General features: G+C 40.2%; 1 protein-coding gene across 1 annotated transcript in view; it reads right to left on the reverse strand.

Annotated features, from left to right (window-relative positions):
* Positions 1-658: 658 nt before the first annotated feature.
* Positions 659-20,052, reverse strand: part of LOC148108303 (tripartite motif-containing protein 64C-like) — a 95,265-nt gene continuing 75,871 nt past the window's right edge. Inside the window, 3 exon segments of the mRNA XM_087871003.1 lie at positions 659-1,467; positions 10,725-10,822; positions 12,129-12,302. The gene's annotated coding sequence lies outside the window, so the exon portion shown is untranslated.

Here is a 20,052-nt window from a genome sequence, read left to right on the forward strand (position 1 = left end):
CTTAACCGCTGTGCCACCCAGGCGCCCCATGAATTTTCTTAATATATATGAAGAAGAGGGATATCGCTAAACTCTGTTTTTTTTTTCCTCTGAAACATTTGAAATTGGAGGTCATTAGCAATTCACAGTAAGAGAAGTAGCCAGCTCATCTTCTCAGAAAATAATAATACCTCCTAATAATAATAACTCCTAAAGAGTGATCATTTTGCCTCATATTTAAGTATTTTTTACCAAAATATGCCAAGGTAAAATAAACTGAAAGAAAAATTCACATTTTTTTTTAGAAGTAGAAAGTTTGGAGCACCTGGATGGCTCAGTTGGTTAAGTGACCTACTCTTGATTTCAGCTCAGGTCACATGCTACGTGTGGGAGCCCCAAACCCTAGATTATCCTCCCCCATGCCTCTTCTCTCCCTCCTCCCACTTTATGCTTCGTGGAAATACCTATTTCTGCCACAGAACCCTCTCATGGTTTCAGGCCATATCCTTAATGTGTTCTTACATTTCTAAGAATTAAAATCAAGAATGGCATTTGTCTTCATGCAAGTCATGCACAGAATCCTGGCAACTGAACAGGCCTCCACAGACCCCTGTCCAACCCCACCTGACACAAAAACAACAAACCCTTTTCTATCTTTGGAGACGTAGAAAAATAGATGTTATGAAATACGTTTTATTATCATAACAAATTATGCTCCTATTTCAACATCAACAGTCTGAAACTATTAAACAATTCTCAAACCTTTAGTATAGAGGCAAACTTATCTTTTTAATGTGTCTTAAAATGCTATAAAGAGTAACACAGAGAAAGTTTTAGTATACACCACAAGATTCACAGTAGAAACTTCATTACTTATCCCTAAGGGTGGGTAAACCCCAATTCCAGCAGATTGTATCATGTATATGAAAACAGAAAGGGAAAATTAATTGTATAGATTCCCAAATTTTTCATTTCTACTGGGTCTCCATACAAATCCATACATCTTCAACAAGTTTCCTGGTCGTGGTTGGTCAGTAATTGAATATATATTAGAATTTGAGAAGGAGGTATTCTCTGGAAGTTTTTTTGCTTGCTTTTTCACAGACTTTTACAGATTTTAGCCTGGTCATCAGCATCACTGTGACAGGTGACACCCTTACCACAGTATCAGAAAGCATCATTGCACAGTCCTGAGGGAGGGCAAAGAGAATATGGACACGATCCAGGCAGCACCGTGACTCTCCATTTCTCAGTCTTTACCCAGAGCAGCTCCATGCCTGGTTTACGGCACATTTTCTTGAGGTCCTCATACATTCGTCTAAGGAGTTTTCCCGTGAGGGCCATGCTGTCCTCACTTTCTCTGAGTTGTTGAAAAATCTCTTTGCTCTCCTTTTCTATTCGCTCTAAATAACGTCTCTCTCTTCCTCGTAAAGCAAGTGATACACCTTCTGATAGCCCGGATCATCTCCCTCCACAGGTCACATAACCCTGAAGGGAGAGGATTAGTTAGATCCATACAGCCAGGCTGGTTTTATCCATGTCTTATCATCTATTTGTCTTCCAACATTTAGCAACTTGGTATATTCCTTGAAAACAAATTTAGGGACGTGTTTCTGCCCCCACCCTTTTTTCTACTCATCTGGTAATTTTATTACACTAGAAGCCAAAACCTTGGCTCTAACTCCTTCCCCCAAATATTTACATTTGCATAAATAAAAGGTACTTGTGTTTCAATAATTGTCTTGCATGATATGCTAAGAACCTTCATTACTAAATCCATTTAGTCTCTTTTATGCCCAGATACTTTAGCTACAGACTGACTCTGCTTTGAGAAAATAATAACAAATAATAATTCCTAAAATTTTTCCTTCCACATCCACAAACTGCATGCAGACAAGAACCTTGTGTGTATGAGTACAGCTTAACTCTTCCTGCCCAAGGTTATATTCCCCCTTTCTTAGCTGACATTCAGAGACATTAGCTGTCCTCAGAGACATTGATCAGCAGACAGCCACCTTCTAGTATTAATTCCCCCTTCTGATCTCTTTTCACTTTATCTTACCCTACTTTCCCCCCAACTGGTAAACATCGTTTATTCACTCACATGGTTTTGAAATTATAACAAAACATACTCGATTGACCCAATGTCTTGATTTTTGTGCTGTCTTTTTTACCTCCAACAAAATATATTTCTGGATCACAGGTAAACATTCACTAGACTCATTTATGGAACTCTCAGTCTTTCATGAAATCAGTGAATTCTCCTTTTCATTCTCCTTTTAACCAAGAACCTTCTTTGCTGAATCCACATGGTTTTTTACATGCATGTCACTAAGTTCTTTATGTCATCCTCCCTTCCTTCTATAAAACCTGCATACCCTGGGCTTCAAACAAATCACTGTCTCTTGGTTTCTCTCTAACAATTTACTTTTTCCAGCTCCTCTTTCCCAGCTGGACTTACCAATATAGGCATTCCTCAAGTTATCTTTCTATGTGAAAACTTTATTCTTTTCTTTCTAAAAACTCCTGTGTGAGATCCCTCGGCTCCAATGCCTAGAATACCCTAACAATTGGAAATGACCCTCTTGAGGCACATCTTTCACATGGGCTCCAACCTCATACATCCAACTGCCTACTGCATAGTTTATTAGGATATTTCACAGGAACTGGAAGGGTCACATTTCTCAAACTAACATTATCTTAGACCAAACCATCCATGTCACCTCCATTTCTAACCTAGGTGATGTTCCAATGTGAATCAAAACCTGTCTCACCCCTTTAACATTCTACACTCAAACAAATCATATTTTCTGACATTTCTCTACCCTAAGGACTATCCCTTGAATCCTTCCACTTCCCATGATGTGTGGTCAGTTATTCCTGATCAGTTATTCCTCATCTCAATTCTCTCCTACTTGCTTCCTTGACTTTCATTTTGAAGTCTTCCAATCAGTATTCTCCCTCAACTGCAATCTGAATGAATTTGCCAAAAAAAGAATTGTGATAATATCTCTTCCTTGCTTAAACTACTTCAGAAGCTTTTAATTTTATTCAATATGGTTCAACTTCTTATCATATCTTAGATAAACCTTCAGTAAAATTGCAGCTACTTATCTGTGTGCTGTGGGCCCCACTTGGATCATTCTCCTCATTACACCAGTCTTACTACATTTCAGTACTTATTTATTTATTTATTTATTTATCTATTTATTTATTTATTTATTTATTTTTACATTAATTAGATTTTCATTTTTTCTTAATGTGGAATATTTAAGTAGTTTCCAACTAATATTTGTTTATGCTGTGAGAATAATGATCTCTGCTTGAAGAGTCAAAACAAATTGACCTCAGATGAGATTGGTCAGTAAGAAAAAACGTTTTATATAGATAAGAATTTCTCACTCTTTTTTTTTTGTAATGCAAATATTTTTATTTATTTTTTTTTTATATTTTGAATTTTTTAAAATATTTTTATTATATTATGTTAGTCACCATACAGTACATCTCTGGTTTTTTATGTAAAGTTCGATGATTCATTAGTTGCATATAACACCCAGTGCACCATGCAATACGTGCCCTCCCCACCACCCGTCACCAGCCTATCCCATTCCCCCACCTCCCTCCCCTCTGAAGCCCTCAGTTTGTTTCTCAGGGTCCATAGTCTCTCATGCTTCATTCCCCATTCTGATTACCCCCCCTTTCTTTATCCCTTTCTTCCCCTACCGATCTTCCTAGTTCTTATGTTCCATAGATGAGAGAAACCGTATGATAATTGTCTTTCTCTGCTTGACTTATTTCCCTTAGCATTATCTCCTCCAGTGCCGTCCATGTTGCAGCAAATGTTGAGAAATCGTTCTTTTTTGATAGCTGAGTAATATTGCATTGTATATATGGACCACAACTTCTTAATCCAGTCGTCTAATGAAAGGCATCTCAGCTCCTTCCGAGCTTTTAGTTCATCTTTTATTTTTAAATTTTTTATTATGTTGTGTTAGTCACCATACAGTACATCATTAGTTTTTGATGTAGTTTTCCATGATTCCTTGATTGAGTATAACACCCATTGCTCCATGCAATATGTGCCCTCCTTAATACCCATCACTGGCCTACCCCAATCCCTCACCGCCCTCCCCTCTGAAGCCCCCAGTTTGTTTCCCAGTGTCCATAGTTTCTCGTGGTTCATTCCCCCTTCTGTTTACCCACCCTTCATTCTTCCTTTCCTTCTCCTACCGATCTCCCTGCTATTCCTTATGTTCCACAAATGAGTGAAACCATATAATTGACTTTCTCTGCCTTACTTATTTCACTTAGCATAATCTTCTCCAGCCCCGTCCATGTTGCTGCAAATGTTGGGTAATAGTTCTTTCTGATGGTTGAGTAATATTCCATTGTATATACGGACCACATCTTCTTAATCCAGTCATCTGTTGAAAGGCCTCTCACCTCCTTCCACAATTTAGCTATTGTGCACAATGCTGCTGTGAACACTGGGGTGCATATGGCCCTTCTCTTCACTATGCCCGTATCTTTGGGGTAAATAACCAATAATGCATTTCCTGGGTCATAAGGTAGCTCTATTTTTAACTTTTTGAGGGACCTCCACACTGTTTTCCAAAGGGGCTGTACCAAATTGAATTCCCACCAACAGTGTAAGAGGGTTCCCCTTTCTCCATATCCTCTCCAACGTTTGTTGTTTCTTGCCTTGCCAATTTTTGCCGTTCTAACTGGCATAAGGTGGTATCTCAAGGCGGTTTTTTTTTTTCAAGGCGGTTTTGATTTGAATTTCCCTGATGCCTAATGATTTTGAACATTTTTTCGTGTGTCTGTTAGCCATTTGTATGACTTCATTGGAAAAGTATCTGTTCACATCTGCCCATTTTTTGATTTGATTAATTTTTTCTCGTGTATTGAGTTTGTGAAGTTCTTTATAGATCCTGGATACTAGTCTTTTATCTGTAGTGTCATTTGCAAATACCTTCTGCCATTCTGTGGGTTGCCTCTTAGATTTTTTTACTGGTTCCTTGGCTGTGCAGAAGCTTTTTATCTTGATGCAGTGCCACAAGTTCATTTTGTTTCTCCTGCCTTTGAGACATGTTATGAAAGAAGTTCCTGTGGCCAATGTCAAAGAGGTTACAGCCTATGTTCTCCTCTATGATTTTGATGCATTCCTGTCTCACATCGAGGTCTTTCATCCATTTGGAGTTTATCTTTGTGTATGGTGTGAGGGAATGGTCAGGTTTCATTCTTTTGCATATAGCTGTCCAATGTTCCCAGCACCATTTATTGAAGAGACTGTCTTTTTTTTTACACTGGATGTTTTTTCCTGCTTTGTCAAAGATTAGTTGCCCACAGAGCCGAGGGTCCATTTCTGGGGTCTCTGTTCTGTTCCATTGGTCTATGTGTCTGTTTTTGTGCCAGTACCATGCTGTCTTTGTGATCATAGCCTTGTAGTATAGTTTGCAATCAGGCAACATGATGCCCCCAGCTTTGTTTTTCCTTTTCAACATTTCCTTGGTGATTCGGGGCCTTTTCTGGTTCCACACAAAGTTAAGGGCTGTTTGTTCCAGGTCTTTGAAAAATTTCACTGGTATTTTGATCAGGATGGCATTGAAAGTAGAGATTGCTCTGGGCAGCATAGACATTTTAACTATCTTTATCTTCCGATCCATGAGCATGGACTGTTTCTCCATCTTTTTGTGCCTTCTTCAATGTCTTTCAAGAGTCGTCTCTAGTTTCTAGAATATGGGTACTTTACCGCTCTGATTAAGTTAGTTCTGAGATATTGTATGATTTTTGGTGCTATTGTAAATGGAATCGATTCCCTAATTTCTCTTTCTTCAGTCTCATTGCTTGTGTATAGAAATGCAACTGATTTCTGAGCATTGATTTTGTATCCCGCCACATTCCTGAATTGTTCTATGAGTTCTAGTAATTTGGGGGGGGGTATTTTGGGTTTTCCATATAGAGTATCATGTCATCTGCGAAGAGAGAGTTTAACTTCTTCTTTGCTGATTTGGATACTTTCTATCCCTTTTTGTTGTCTGATTGCTGTTGCAAGGACTTCTAGTATTATGTCGAAGAATAATGGCGAGAGTGGGCATCCTTATCGTGTTCCTGATCTTAAGGGAAAGGCTTCCAGCTTTTCCCCATTGAGAATGATATTTGCTGTAGGCTTTTCATAGATGGTTTTTATGAAATGGAGGAATGTGCCCTCTATCCCTACACTCTGAAGTGTTTTAATCAGGAAAGGATGCTGTATTTTGTCTAATGCTTTCTCTGCCTCTATCGAGAGGGTCATGTGGTTCTTGACTCTTTTCTTGTTGATATGATGTATCACACTGATAGATTTGCAAATGTTGAACCACACTTGCACCCCAGGGATGAATCCCACTTGGTCGTGATGCATAATCATTTTAATGTACTGTTGGATCCTATTACCTAAGATCTCGTTGAGAATTTTGGCATCCTTATTCACCTGGAATATCAGTCTGTAATTTTCCTTTTTGTTGGGCTCTTTGCCTGGGTTGGGGATCAAGGTAATACTGGCCTCATAGAATGAGTTTGGTAGTTTTCCTTCATTTCTATTTTTTGAAACAGCTTCAGGAGAATAGGTATTTTTTCTTCTCTGAATGTTCTCTAGAATTCCTGGGTGAATCCGTCGGGCCCTGGACTCTTGTTTTTGGGGAGGTTTTTGATCACTGCTTCAATCTTTTCATGATTAATCGATCTGTTTAGATAACCAATTTCTTCAAGTTTCAGACTTTGTAGTTTATAGTTTTCCAGGAAGGCACCCATTTCTTCCAGGTTGTTTAATTTATTGGCATATAGTCGTTGATAATAGTTTTTAATAAAGCATTGTGGTCCAAGAATATGAAGGGAATAATCTCTGTCTTTGGGTATCGGTTGAGACCTGTCTTGTGACCCAGTATATGGTCTATTCTGGAGAAAGTTCCATGTGCATTGGAAAAGAATGAGTATACTGTTGTTCTGGGGTATAGTGTTCTGTATGTATCTATGAGGTCCATCTGGTCCAGGATGTCATTCAAAGCTCTTGTTTCTTTGTTGCTTTTCTGCTTAGGTGATCTGTCTATTGCTGAGAGCAGAGTTTTGAGGTCCCCTACTGTTGACTTATTATTATCTGTATGTCTCTTTATTTTGGTTAACACTTGGCTTATGTAGTTGGCTGCTCCCATATTGGGGGCACAGATATTTATAGTTTGATCCTCTTGTTGGTTAGACCCTTTGAGAATGATATGGTCTTCTGTATCTCTAACTACAGTCTTTAGCCTAAAATCTAATTTGTCTTATAGGAGAATTGCTACCCCAGTTTTCCTTTGAGGTCTGTTGGCATGAAAAATGGTTCTCCATCCCTTCACTTTCAGTCTGGATGTATCTTTAGGTTCAAAATGAGTCTCTTGTAGACAGCATATGGATGGGTCATGTCTTGTTAATCCCACCTGCAACCCTGTGGCATTTTATGGGAGCATTTAGGACATACACATTGAGAGTGATTATTGAGAGATATGATTTTAATGATGTCATGTTGTCTGTGAAGTCTTTGTATAGATTGTAAATTTCTGTTCTGTGTCACTCTTGGGGTCTTTTATAGAACCCCCTTAATATTTCTTGTAGGGTTGGCGTGGTGGTCACATATTCTTTCGGTTTCTGCCTGTCTTGGAAGGTCCTTGTCTCTAACATCCACTCTGAATGGCAGCCTTGCCGGATAAAGGATCCTTGGCTGCATGTTCTTCTCACTTAGTGCTCTGAATATGCCTTGCCAAGTTTTCCTGGCTTGCCAGGTCTGTGTAGACAGGTCTGACGTTATTCTGACGTTCCTCCCTCTGTATGTGAGGATTCTCCTCCCCCTGGTTGCTTTCAAGATTGTATCCTTGGATCTAATATTTGTGAATTTCACTATTATGTGAAGTGGTGTAGGTGTGTTCTCACTGATTTTGGGAGGGGTCCTCTCTGCCTCCTGGACACGAATGCTTGTTTCCCTCGCTAGATTAGGGAAGTTTTCGGCTATAATTTGTTCAAATATCTCATCTAGACCTCTCTCTTTCTCCACCCCCTTGGGGATGCTGATGATTCTGACATTGGAATGTTTCATTGAGGCCGTGATCTTCCATAATCTACATTTTTGAGATTGGATTTTTTGGAGCCAAGTTCCCATTTTTTCCTTCTTTCTATCATCCCATCTTCCAATTCACTAATTCTTCTGCCTCATTTACCCTGGCCATCAGAGCATCCAGTTTAGACTGCATTTGATTCATAGCATTTTTAATTTCTGCCAGATTCGCTCTCATTTTTGCCCTTAGAGATTCTATATTCTCGTTAATATTTTCATTAATATTTTTTTCAAGCCTACACATCATCTTGACCATTGTTACTCTGAACTCCATTTCTGACAATTTGGTTATATCCATATCCCTCAGTTCTGTGGCACAGGCCACAGTCTCTGTCTCCTTTCTTTTCTGGGGATTCCTCCTCCTGGTCATTCTGATGAGGAGAGGTTGCGGGGATGCACAGAGCCCTAATTATTGACCAGGACCCAGGCAGTGTGCACTTGTTTTATAGGGTCCTTAGGTATGTGGGCTTTTTGACTTTTCAGCCTGCTTTCTGGGGAGGAGGGGACTGCCACGCTGATACTCAGGCAACCCTGTTTGGGTAGAGTTGCCCGGTCCCCTGCGAGGGGGCGTGGGGATGGGCACAATGTGAACCGGTATTTCTGGGCTTTTGTCCTCTGGCTGCTTTCCCTGGCGGTTTTCTGTGACTCTTCTGAGAGTCAGAGCAGCAGTGGCTGTATCCTAGCCTCTGTCTCAGAACAGAGGCAGTCAGCTCTCCACTGAGCTCTCCTGGCCACTTTAACTCTGCTTCTGTACGTGCTGCTAAAAACCCTACATTGTCGCGGGTTGTGCGCCCCACAGCCACTCTCCGAGCCCTCGCTCCCAGGGCTGGCACGTCTCTGTCCTTTGTGCTTCCAACACCGGTTCCCACATGCGCTCCCCAGCTCCCTGTTTCAGTGTGGTTCGCACGCACTCGGGAGCTCCGGTTTTCAGTCTGGTCGCGCACACGCATTGCCGGGCTCCCGGTCTCAGTCTGCTTTCTCCCGGGTGCCAGTCCGCAAGTCCAGCCCGCTCCCCAATGCAGGAGGCTACTGCTTCCTGGCGCCAGAGTGCCACAGCTCCCTCCCCTTTCTTTTTATCTTCTGATATCTGTGCACAGATTCACAGCTCCCCACTTTGTACCTCAATACTCAGCCCCGGAGATGTTCGTTTATAGAGAACCTGATGTATCTTCCTACATCTCGAGCTGATTTAGTGGGTGTTCAGGATGATCTGGTAGATATCCATCTCCATTCAGGGTACCAGCTGAAAAAAGGTCCCTACTCCTCCGCCATCTTCTTTCCTCCTCCTTTAGTTCATCTTAAATGCAGTCCAGCCACTTAGCATGCTTACTTCAACTGTACTTCTCATAAACAGGTCATGCTTGATTTTTAGATCTGACTTCAAATGTCTCTACTCTCATTTATTTTCCTTTATTGTCTTCACAATGGAGAAACAAAGGCAGGCGTGGGGGAAAATAATAAGTTCAGTTTGAGATGTGTTTAATTACTCTTCCTAAAAAGGTATTTCCCCAAATAGCCACATGCCTTAATTTCTGACCTCATGCAGATGTCTGCCTAAAATGTAATCCTCAGAGTAAGGCTTTTCTGATCACCATATTGAAATTCAGTTTGTCAAAGCTACTTTCCTTATTTACTTTCCTACTGTATTTTTCTCAAAATCACTTAGCATGGTGATTCATACTCTAAGTTTTATATTTTGACTAGTTAAATACCTTGCCCAACTACCTCCTGAGCTCCTTGAGTGCAAGGAAATCTGTTGCTGTTGTCTATTTCTAGGTTGGCTTAGAACAGTTACTGAGACACTGTAGGTACTGGATATTTCAAGGAAAAAATATTGTAAGTTATGCCCTTAAGGATATCACCTTTAATGAAAATAGTTTTGTTATATCATCTTGTTATTCACACAGCCCAATTTTGATTCCTTTATTAGTGGTGACAAGGTTCTTTAATACTCTGTTTCTATGTTTCTATCAGGAAATCTTTACTTCTTCAAAAATGTAGCTAAACTTTTGTTTCACCTCTCATTAGTGGTGTTCAATCCATATTTTTTAATCCAGAAGTGATAGATCCACATTCCTCAGTCATTCATTTAGGTCACACTTTGAAATAACCAATGCTACATTACTAGCCACATCTCTCAACATTTCATCTCTTATAATACATGTGTTGACCAATATGAATTTTATAGGATTTCAACTAACTTTAGGATTGCTCTAGTTATTAGGTTTGAACTTGAGTGTATTTACCTGCTTGATATCCCCATGAGTTTGTTACTTCATATTGTCCAATCACCAAAATAATCAAAAAATATCCTCTACACATTCAATAATTTCTTTACTTCTAAGAAAACCTACGTTTACCTCATCTACTAATTATTGTCTCCCTTGATGATAGTTATTCTTCAATACCTGTTGGTTTGATATTATCTTACCAGAAATAACATCCATCAGCTGGTTGTTTTGATTTTAGGAAGAAATCATAACAAATTGGCATACTTCCTTATAGATGATTAGATTTGCTATTGGTTGCCCACTCATTGAAGACTATGAACATTTTATCTCAAGTATGATCATTGTATTCAAGGCTGGTGCTGAAGAAAACAGAATCCCTTGCTTACCTCCCATGTTCTGATTTTGCTGGTCTCTCTTTTTTTTATTTCTCTGGTTTTTCTTGCATCTTTTCCCACAGAGATCTTATTTGTTTCAGGAGCTTTTGCTACAAAAGAACCAAGAATGTGAGCATCAGAAAAGCTGTTATTGAAACGGTCATATCCTAACATGAAGAGGGGCAGGGAATGCAAGATAAATGATTACTAAAGAGGGCAAAGTGCCAGCGCATTTTATTGTTAAGCCCAATGTCAAATATGGAGGACTTTTATAACCACGGAGTAAACCTACAGTTGGAAACGTTGTCTCACTATGGAGGAAACTGGCCCTCAAACTTAATGTCACCAAACCATATTCATTAAATGGAAATTGTCTCAGCTTTTAATTGTCCTGTTGCTAGTTATTATCTCCTAGTATCCTATTATGTTAGCAAAGAGATAGTGTTTCTAAGTAGACTCTGTTAGATTAGGCTTCTTGCAATGGTGGTCATAGTGGACAGTAACCATTCCTAAAAATAACAGATTTGTTCACCTTGGTCTTACGCTGAATTGTCACAGTTCCAACTGTGATCAACATCATCACCATCGACTTGAGTTGTAAGATTTTAACTGTGAAAATGTAAGTGCTATAGGATTGAGACTATCTTTTTTGCAATAGCTGACCCAAGTGTCTGGCACATAATGTCAGTTAATATCTGTTCTATATGATGCATGGATGAATAAAAATTACTTTTGCTTCCTGATAATCTCTCAAATCTCTCAAATATCAGATCCTCCAGATTCAAACTTGTCTCTCAGCCATTGCTTACCCGGTATTCCTCAGCAGTCCAATCAATGGAACAATGTCTATGGGCCACATGCTCCTTAGATTTACAGCAGAGCAAACAGAGCAGATCCTTTCTAACCTCACAGAAGTTCTTTGTTTTCGTGCATCTCACACATCTTTTCTATAGAGCTCAGTAAGTGGTAAGGTCTTGCCTGCCTGGCAAGGAATACCCGTGTCTCCAAAACAATGTTGGTTGTAAAGTCACCTATAGTGACTGGGTCTATTAAATAATTCACACATATGGAGCAAATGATCTCATTATGGTCAATGTTGGAAGCCATGTCTCTAAGAAAAGAAGTGAAGAAAGAGGAAATGAGTTTGGCATGGGTCTTGAAAGAAGCACATATTCAAAAGCATTATAAATACTGAGAGGTATGAGCATCATTTCCTTCCTGTATGTATGGATATCCTAGCATATACAGCAGGACATGCTATGTTTTTTCATGCAACAGAAAGACAATGTTGAAGAAGAGAGTCCTCATGTTCTTCAGCCAGCATAGTGATTTGTTGAACATGGCCTTCCTGTCAGAGTTCCAGCTCCCTTGTACAATTCCAATTTTGTTCACTTATGTCCTTTCTTCTAAACAGACCTGGGAATGTAGTACAGATCCAATTGCCAGCCATGGAGTGTGCGTCATATTTCCCCAAATGCAATCATCCTTATCACTTTGCCAGTAATTGGTTAGAGGTCACTTGACCCTATTTAGCCAATGAGATTTGAAGGAAATACTATTAGGAGGATTTTGTGAAGTGGCTGCTGGCTCCTGAAAAAAAAAAAAACACGTAAGGAAGAGTCAAGTTAACTGTTTCATGTTCCTCTGGACAGTGTTTGAATGTGAGGCATGGGACTGTCATTTTGTGACCACAATGTGCATTTACCTAGAGACTAAAACATACACCCTGAGCATGACAGAAAAACAGAACAGCTGGGTGTTTGACAATGTCATCAAGGCATTAAATTAAGCAGCTCTGGGACTGACCACCAACACATGTAAGAGAAATTGAGGAAATACAAAAATCCTCCTACAATCATCATCATGAATCACATTTTCTGGCAAGAATCACCAATGGATACGAAAATCATTGTCTAAAAACAGTATTACTCCAAAGATTGTTTGTTAATAAGTGCCTCACTTTATTACCAACTAATATATTAAATTATTTATTTCAATTTTAAAAACGCATACTTTTAGTTACCATAAATTGTGACTAAATATTTTTTAATTAGTTAGTTGCTGTTATGTTTCCCATCTTTGAGAACTTGAGTGGGAGAAGCTGCACATTGGGAAGGCTTAAAACTTATCTTGGGTCCAAAATAGCCACAAAGTAAAAACTGCTTTACCAAATGGTTATAAAATCAAGCTTTAGGATAACTCTTTGAAAAATGGGTAACAATAAAGTGATGATGCCTACAGATATATTTATGAATAACAGTTTGTGAGAGGATATTTATGGACTTCTGTGTGATGAACACACCATTTTCAGTGACATGGGACGTAAAGCCTTCTACTCAAACCTGTCCATCATGAGGAGATAGTTTGAGGGACAGGGAGAAAGTTTAGATCAGCCCTGTGTAGAATGGGCTAGAACCTATCAAGAATTCAGTAGGAATATAATCATTTCTAGATTGATAACATTAATGAAAATAATACCATGAAAATGATAATAGTAGAAGCTAATACTGTTTTCCAACTCCCCTTATCTGGATTATCTGTTTTAGTCTTCTCAACAATGGTAGTAACTTTTTTCTATCTTTACCAACATTTTATAACAAGGAAGCTTGACACAGTGTGACTAAAATAAGTTACTTATCTCAAAGTCACATATTGAATAAAACGATTGATCCCGTATTCAAATGCAGATCCTACTGACAGAAAATGAAAGGAAAGACAAAAAAAGAAAAAGAAAAACTAAATTTTAGTGTCCAAGATTAACATTAAATTAAACAACATTTAAGGATCTCTGAACTGTATTGAGAATAATCTATTATAAGATTTCATGGTAAAAAAGACCATATATTGGGTACTCAGTAGATCAGAGTTTGAAGGATGATATAAAACAAGTTTTTCTAAAAAAGGAAGTTGTTATAATGAGAAATGTATGATGTGCCAATGTGTAATTTGGAAAGAGAAGAGAGAACCATTTTTTTATAAGTTTGTGTATTTCTTAATGATTTTATTTATTTGAGAGAGAGAGAGAGCAGGAGCAGGGGCAGGGGCAGAGGGAGAGAGAATGGACAGAAGGAGAGGGGGAAGCAGACTCCCTGCTGAGCAAGGAGTCCACCTAGGGGGCTGGATCCTGGGACTCCAGGGTCATGACCTGAGCCTAAGGCAGATGCTTAACCAACTGAGCCACCCAGGCGCTCCAAAAAGAGAACCATATGATAGTTTACCTTTGGTTACACAACCATGCGACATGTATACATGCTCAATGCACACAACCAAATTTACTTATCTCAATGCCTAGCATATTTCTTTAAGAAGATTCCCTTCTCACACTCTACTTTTTTTAAAAACAAAAAGTTGACCTACTTTAAACTAAATACTGCATACTTTTTCAGATCTTATCTACTACCTTCATTTTGAAAATTTCAAAGCAATTCAATTTATCTCTTCTATCAATCCTGATGCATTCAAGTAATTAATGATAAAAAAGAGACTAGTAATATAATCATGATTCAATCAGACTCATTATCTAGAATTCCAGTTCTCTATTGAATGGAAGTCAAAATGTTTGTCAGCAGTAAATGATGATTTTGTTTTAAAATTCATGGGGAAGAAAGGGATAAAGAAAGGGGGGTAATCAGAAGGAGGAATGAAGCATGAGAGACTATGGACTCTGAGAACCAAACTGAGGGCTTCAGAGGGGAGGGGAGTGGGGGAACGGGATAGGCTGGTGATGGGTAGTAAGGAGGGCATGTATTGCATGGTGCACTGGGTGTTATACGCAACTAATGAATCATCGAACTTTACATCAAAAACCAGGGATGTACTGTATGGTGACTAAAATAATATAATAAAAAAATTAAAAAAATAAAATATATACTTTTTCTTGACTTATGATGAGGCTACATCTGAATAAATCCATTGTAATTTGAAAATATTGTAAGTTGAAAGCACATTTAATACAACTAACCTACTGAACATCATAGCTTAGCCTCGCCTACCTTAAAAGTACTCAGAACGCTTACATCTACAATTGGGCCAAATCAACACGCAAAGTCCATTGTATAATAGAGTATTGAATAGTGGCACCTGGGTGGATCAGTTGGTTAAGTGTCTGCCTTCGGCTCAGGTCATGATCCCAGGGTCCTGGGATTGAGTCCCTCTTCGGGGGGGGGGGGTACCTGCTCAGCAGGGAGTCTGCTTCCCCCTCTACCCCTTCCCCCTGCTCATGATCTCTCTGTCTCTCTCTCTCTCACACACACACACACACACTATCTCTCTCAAATAAATAAAATAAAAATAAAGTGTTGAATATCTCATGTAATGTATTGAATACTATAGTGAAGGTAAGAAACAGAAAGGTTGTGTGGGTGCAGGTGGTTGTAAGTGCATTAGTGGTCATGGTCACTGGCTAACTGGCTGACTGGGAGCTGTGGCTGCTTCTGCTGCTGCCCAGCATTGCCACAGAGTCTTAGAGCATATTGCTGGCCCATGAAAAAACCAAAACACAAAATTAAAAATGGTTTCTGCTGGGTATGAATCCCTTTCTCATCATTATAAAGTCAAAATATCATTGAGTCCCACTATTTTAAGTCCGGGACTGTCCATAAATTCATTTGGCTGTACTAACAGTAACGGGTCCTTATTTTCATGTTCCATGGATGCCGAGAGCCTTCCCCTATCTAAACTTTCTCCTATGGAAAAGTATCAGTTTCCCATAGGTCTTTCTAAACCTGACAATCTAACTCTGAAAACTGAAATCCAAGTCTGAAACTGAAAACTGAGGAGGCATTTTAAATACCCAACCTAACAATGAGTGTTTCTGGAATAATTGAGCATATTGAAGAGACTAGCATTCTATACAGACCTGTTATACAAACATGTACTGAAATATGTACATACAGATAGCATAACATGAGTACATTGGTAGGCATGGATAGATGAATTACTGTCATGGACAACTAATACAATTAGCATCTATTTATTGCATTACCTATAAAACTGCAAGCTATCCAATGGCATTTGTTTTCTGTAACTCACAATTACGTATGAACAAATCAATGTACACAAAAATAACAGAAGAAAAATAATCATATTAATTCATAAAATAAATACAAACAAAAGAGATTGCATCTATATAATGGAGTAAATTTAAAGTAATGAAATCGTTTCTACTATTAAATTCTTTGGGAGCAACTTAAACACATATGGATTAAATTTCCTATTTTTAAGAGAAAACAGCAGGAGTTGCTTTCATGAATATGGAATACTCACCTGTGGATACTATTAATGGAGTTTTGCATTCTTTATCAGTAAAGTGATGCTGTTAAAATCGATTCAAGGAGTAAATGGATGCTCACCTTTCAATAGCAGTAGATTTCTAAAGTCTCCCCAGCCCAGCTGACTCCAAACACAAGGAATATGGAGGGGAATGAAGTTGGCTCTTTGCCTGATGTTTTATAGTCCCTGAACACCATGCCCATTCTCCCAAAGTGATTAAGTTGTCAAACCTTGGGAAAGGTGTTGGGTACATGATTAGATTTTTGTGGAGTGGAAGACACACCCTGATGCAGATGACTGATTGGAAACCTTCTTAAACCTACTTAAGCAAACTGCCACATCTAAACTCTACTGGGAAGCCATGGCTTGAGCTAACCTATGTGATCCACGGACCTGTTGTTTCTAAATAAATGACCCTCCTAAATAAATAAATAAATAAATAAATAAACCCCCAAATATAAACTTTTTATCTGCTTTTAATTAACTACATTACAACCCAATATCATGTGATAATTAAATCCACAAAATATCACAAATCTTTCAATTATGTGCATGTATTGAATAATAAAAGGAGAGGGAGGGAGAGAATATATAGGGTAGTGAGAAAAGGAGCAAAGCCTTAGGGAAAGACCAGCAAGCTATTGTGTGTGCGGCTTTAGACCAAAAGAGGAAAGTAGTAGTATGTTTCCAACCCTAATTGCATCAACCCATTACTACATACTATATTTGGTTATCTATCTGGATGTGCATTCATTCATTCATTCCTTTCTTTTTTTTAAGATTTATTTACTTATTTTAGAGAGAGAGAAAGTGTGTGCACACCCATGAGTGAGGGGAAAGGCAGAGGGAGAGAGAGGACCTCAAGCGGACTCCTCACTGACCAAGGAGCCCGATGTGGGGCTCAAGCTCATGATCCTGAGATCATGACCTGAGCTGAAATCAGGAGTCAGCTGCATAACTGACTGAGCCACCCAGGTGCTCCTGCATGCATTTCTTTCTTGATATTTCTTCAGACTGAAAGTTATGCACATTTCATTTATCAGCCCGGTGTAATCAAGCCCCTGCCCAAAAATTCCTGCTACTCCTCTGGCAGAGCTATCCTTCTACTGTTTTATGGATCTTGGCCAAAAAGGTCCATCACTACACTGTCTCATCTAGTGTCCCCCAAGCGTGAGATCCTCCCATGCAGGGGATGCTGAACCCTGGTGCAATGTCAGCCTCCCTCTCCCTTGTCCAGTGCATGAGGAACTTCCAAATCAGACCTGTCAGGCAGGTACTGCCCAGTAACTTCGGATAAGAGTTCTCTGATTCTTTTGAGTGCTGTCCATTCCTAGGGATTCCTGGGTTCTGTCCAAGGTGGGAGCATCCCACACTGCACCCCAAGAGCCTGGGACAAGATCCCTGAGGGAGAATTCATTCTGGAAACAAAGGTGACCTAAGCCTTCAAAACCGTCAAAGCGCCAAACACCTTCTGTCTCCACAGTCACTATCAGCCATGTGGCGCAGTAGGGATCCCGGTTTTGTCCCAGAGTCCTGCACAGCACTTGGCTAAAGCGGGGCAGCCTCGGCTCCAGGAAGGTGTCATCCATGGTCCCACGTGTGTCTAGAAGATGCAGGATTTAGAGCCACTGAGGCCAGAACAGGAGGAAAAATGAACTTTAAAAATACACAATAACAAGGTGTGGCGGGAGCTGCAAGCATTTCTTCCAGTCTCCCCTCTGTAGCTTCCAGAATTGTTGGGAGAGTCACGGTAGAACTTCCAAGAGCCTCTGCGCCTGACCCGCTCAACTGCAGCGCCCCTGATGCCCTCTGTGGTGAGCGTGGCTCCCCGTGGTGCAAGTGCTGGCACAACAGACATCCCTGGTCTCCAGGCTCTGGCACTGCCACCCCCTGGCTTCTTGCTCACCCTTCAGCCTCCAGATGAACTTGGAAGATTGGACCCAGAGCACCCAAACCCGGCTAGAAAACCGCCCCTTACAGCCTCTCATACCATTCCCTCCTCCTCCCCCAAATTTCTCTGCTCAGCCAGGAGAGTTGCTCCACGTCATCACCAAAACTTAATATATTAATATTTAAATGCTCATCCAATGGCAGTGATTGTCATTTTAATTTTATGTCTCTAACTATGAATGAGGTTGAGAATATCTTCACAATTATTGCTTACTTCTCTTTCTCTGAAGTAATGGTTTCAGACGTTTTTCTTAGGGGGAAAGCCCTGTCTCTATTTCACTTCCAAATTGGAAGCATTCTTTACATGTTTTGGGTGCTCATCCTTTACTAGCATTATCCCTCATAGTATTTTTCTCTCAGTATTTCACTTCCATTAGAATGTCTTTTGAGAACAGAAATCCTTAAAATTTTTGCAGTTAAATTGATCAGCATTTACCCTATTTAAATTGTGCCTTTATTTTCTTCATTAGAAAATCCATCTCGAATGCAGAATCAAAAAGATTTTCTTATATTTGCTTCTTTTAAAATGATGAAGTTGCTTTTTCATCTTGAACGTACCTGGAATTAATTTTTGTGAACTCTCACAGCATATTCACTGGAAAGTTTCTCTTTTTTAATCCATTGACAATGCCTGCCCATTCAGTCAACAATCAGGTATCCATACATTAAGTGAGTCTTAGGCTTTCTGTTTTTTTTCTGTGGGTTTTTTGTCTTTCCCCCTACTGATGTCCCACCTCTTAATTGCTAAGGCCATGAGACTATAACATCTGCCACTGATATCTCAGAATGCCTAATGATGTTTTGACCCATAAAATGATGCTCCTCGAATATTGCTAACATTCATATCTAGGACAAAATTTATATGTATGCAAAATTTATATGGATAAATATCTAGCACATATTTGCATGTAACAAGTTAGAATCTTCTCATCATACTTCCAGAATTTGAACTACACCCCCTCAAAAAAACACCTAAAAATCTGATTGCAATGCCTTTTCTGAATAATCTTCAAGAAAGTAAATTAAGCTTGCTACTTTTTCACCTACCTATATATGGAGTGATTTCTTTCAGTATTGTCTGTTTCCTGTATTTTTCAAAATAAAGAAGGGAAGTTTTCCTTCTGTTTAAGTAGTCCACAATTCAAGAAATATGACTGTATATATTCCATGAAAATAATCTATTATCCATTTTATTTTTGAAATCCTGAACATTCCCTTTAAGATCTTAATCCCTTTTAGACTTTTTTCATTGAAAAATATTTAACCAATGCTACTGAATCAAATCGTGTCTAGTGATACCCTAATTCTCAGGTGTAAGAAATTTACTCAGGACATGTAGGATGGGAGTTAAGATGGCGGAGGAGTAGGGGACCCCTTTTTCAGCCGGTCCCCTGAGTCGAGCTGGATAGGTACCAGACCAGCCTAAATAACCACGGAATCAGCCTGAGACGCAGGATGATGCATCTGGATCTCTACAAATGAACATCTCCAGCGCTGAGTATTGAGGTACCAAGAGGGGAGCTGTAAACCGTGCACGGATATCGGAAGATAAACGGAAGGGGGAGGGAGCCGCCGTGTTTGGGCGCCGGGAAGCGGCAGCCACCTGCACGGGGGAGCGGGAAGACACACAGAGGGTACCCGCGAGAGAGCGGACTGAGACCGGTGAGCCGTGAACGCGCGCGCCACCAGGCATCTCCCGGAACACCGGAATCCCGGTGTGCTCACGGGATCCAGACTGAGACCGGGAACTCCCGGAGCGCGCGCGGGGCGGCTGGCGGCTGGCGGGCCACCTGCACGGGGGAGCGGGCGGACTCGCGGTCGGCACCCGCGAAACAGCAGACTGAGACCCTGAACCGGGTGCGCGCGCCACCAGGCTTCTCACGAAACTCCGGAATCGAGGTGTGCTCACCGGGCATAGACTGAGACCGGGAGACCCGGGAGCGCGCGGGGCGGCCGGTGGCTGGCGGCATTAGAAACACAAAGGACAGAGACGGGGCGGCCGGTGGCTGGCGGCATTAGAAACACAAAGGACAGAGATGCGCCGGCCCTGGAAGTGAGGGCAGGGTCGCCGAGTTGGTGCGCACATCCCGGGACGCCGCAGGGTTGAGCAGCACCAACA

This window comes from Ursus americanus, chromosome 21 (assembly GCF_024610735.1).
Source record: "Ursus americanus isolate L20-20 chromosome 21, mUrsAme1.1.p, whole genome shotgun sequence".
In the NCBI taxonomy this organism is placed as follows: Eukaryota; Metazoa; Chordata; class Mammalia; order Carnivora; family Ursidae; genus Ursus; species Ursus americanus.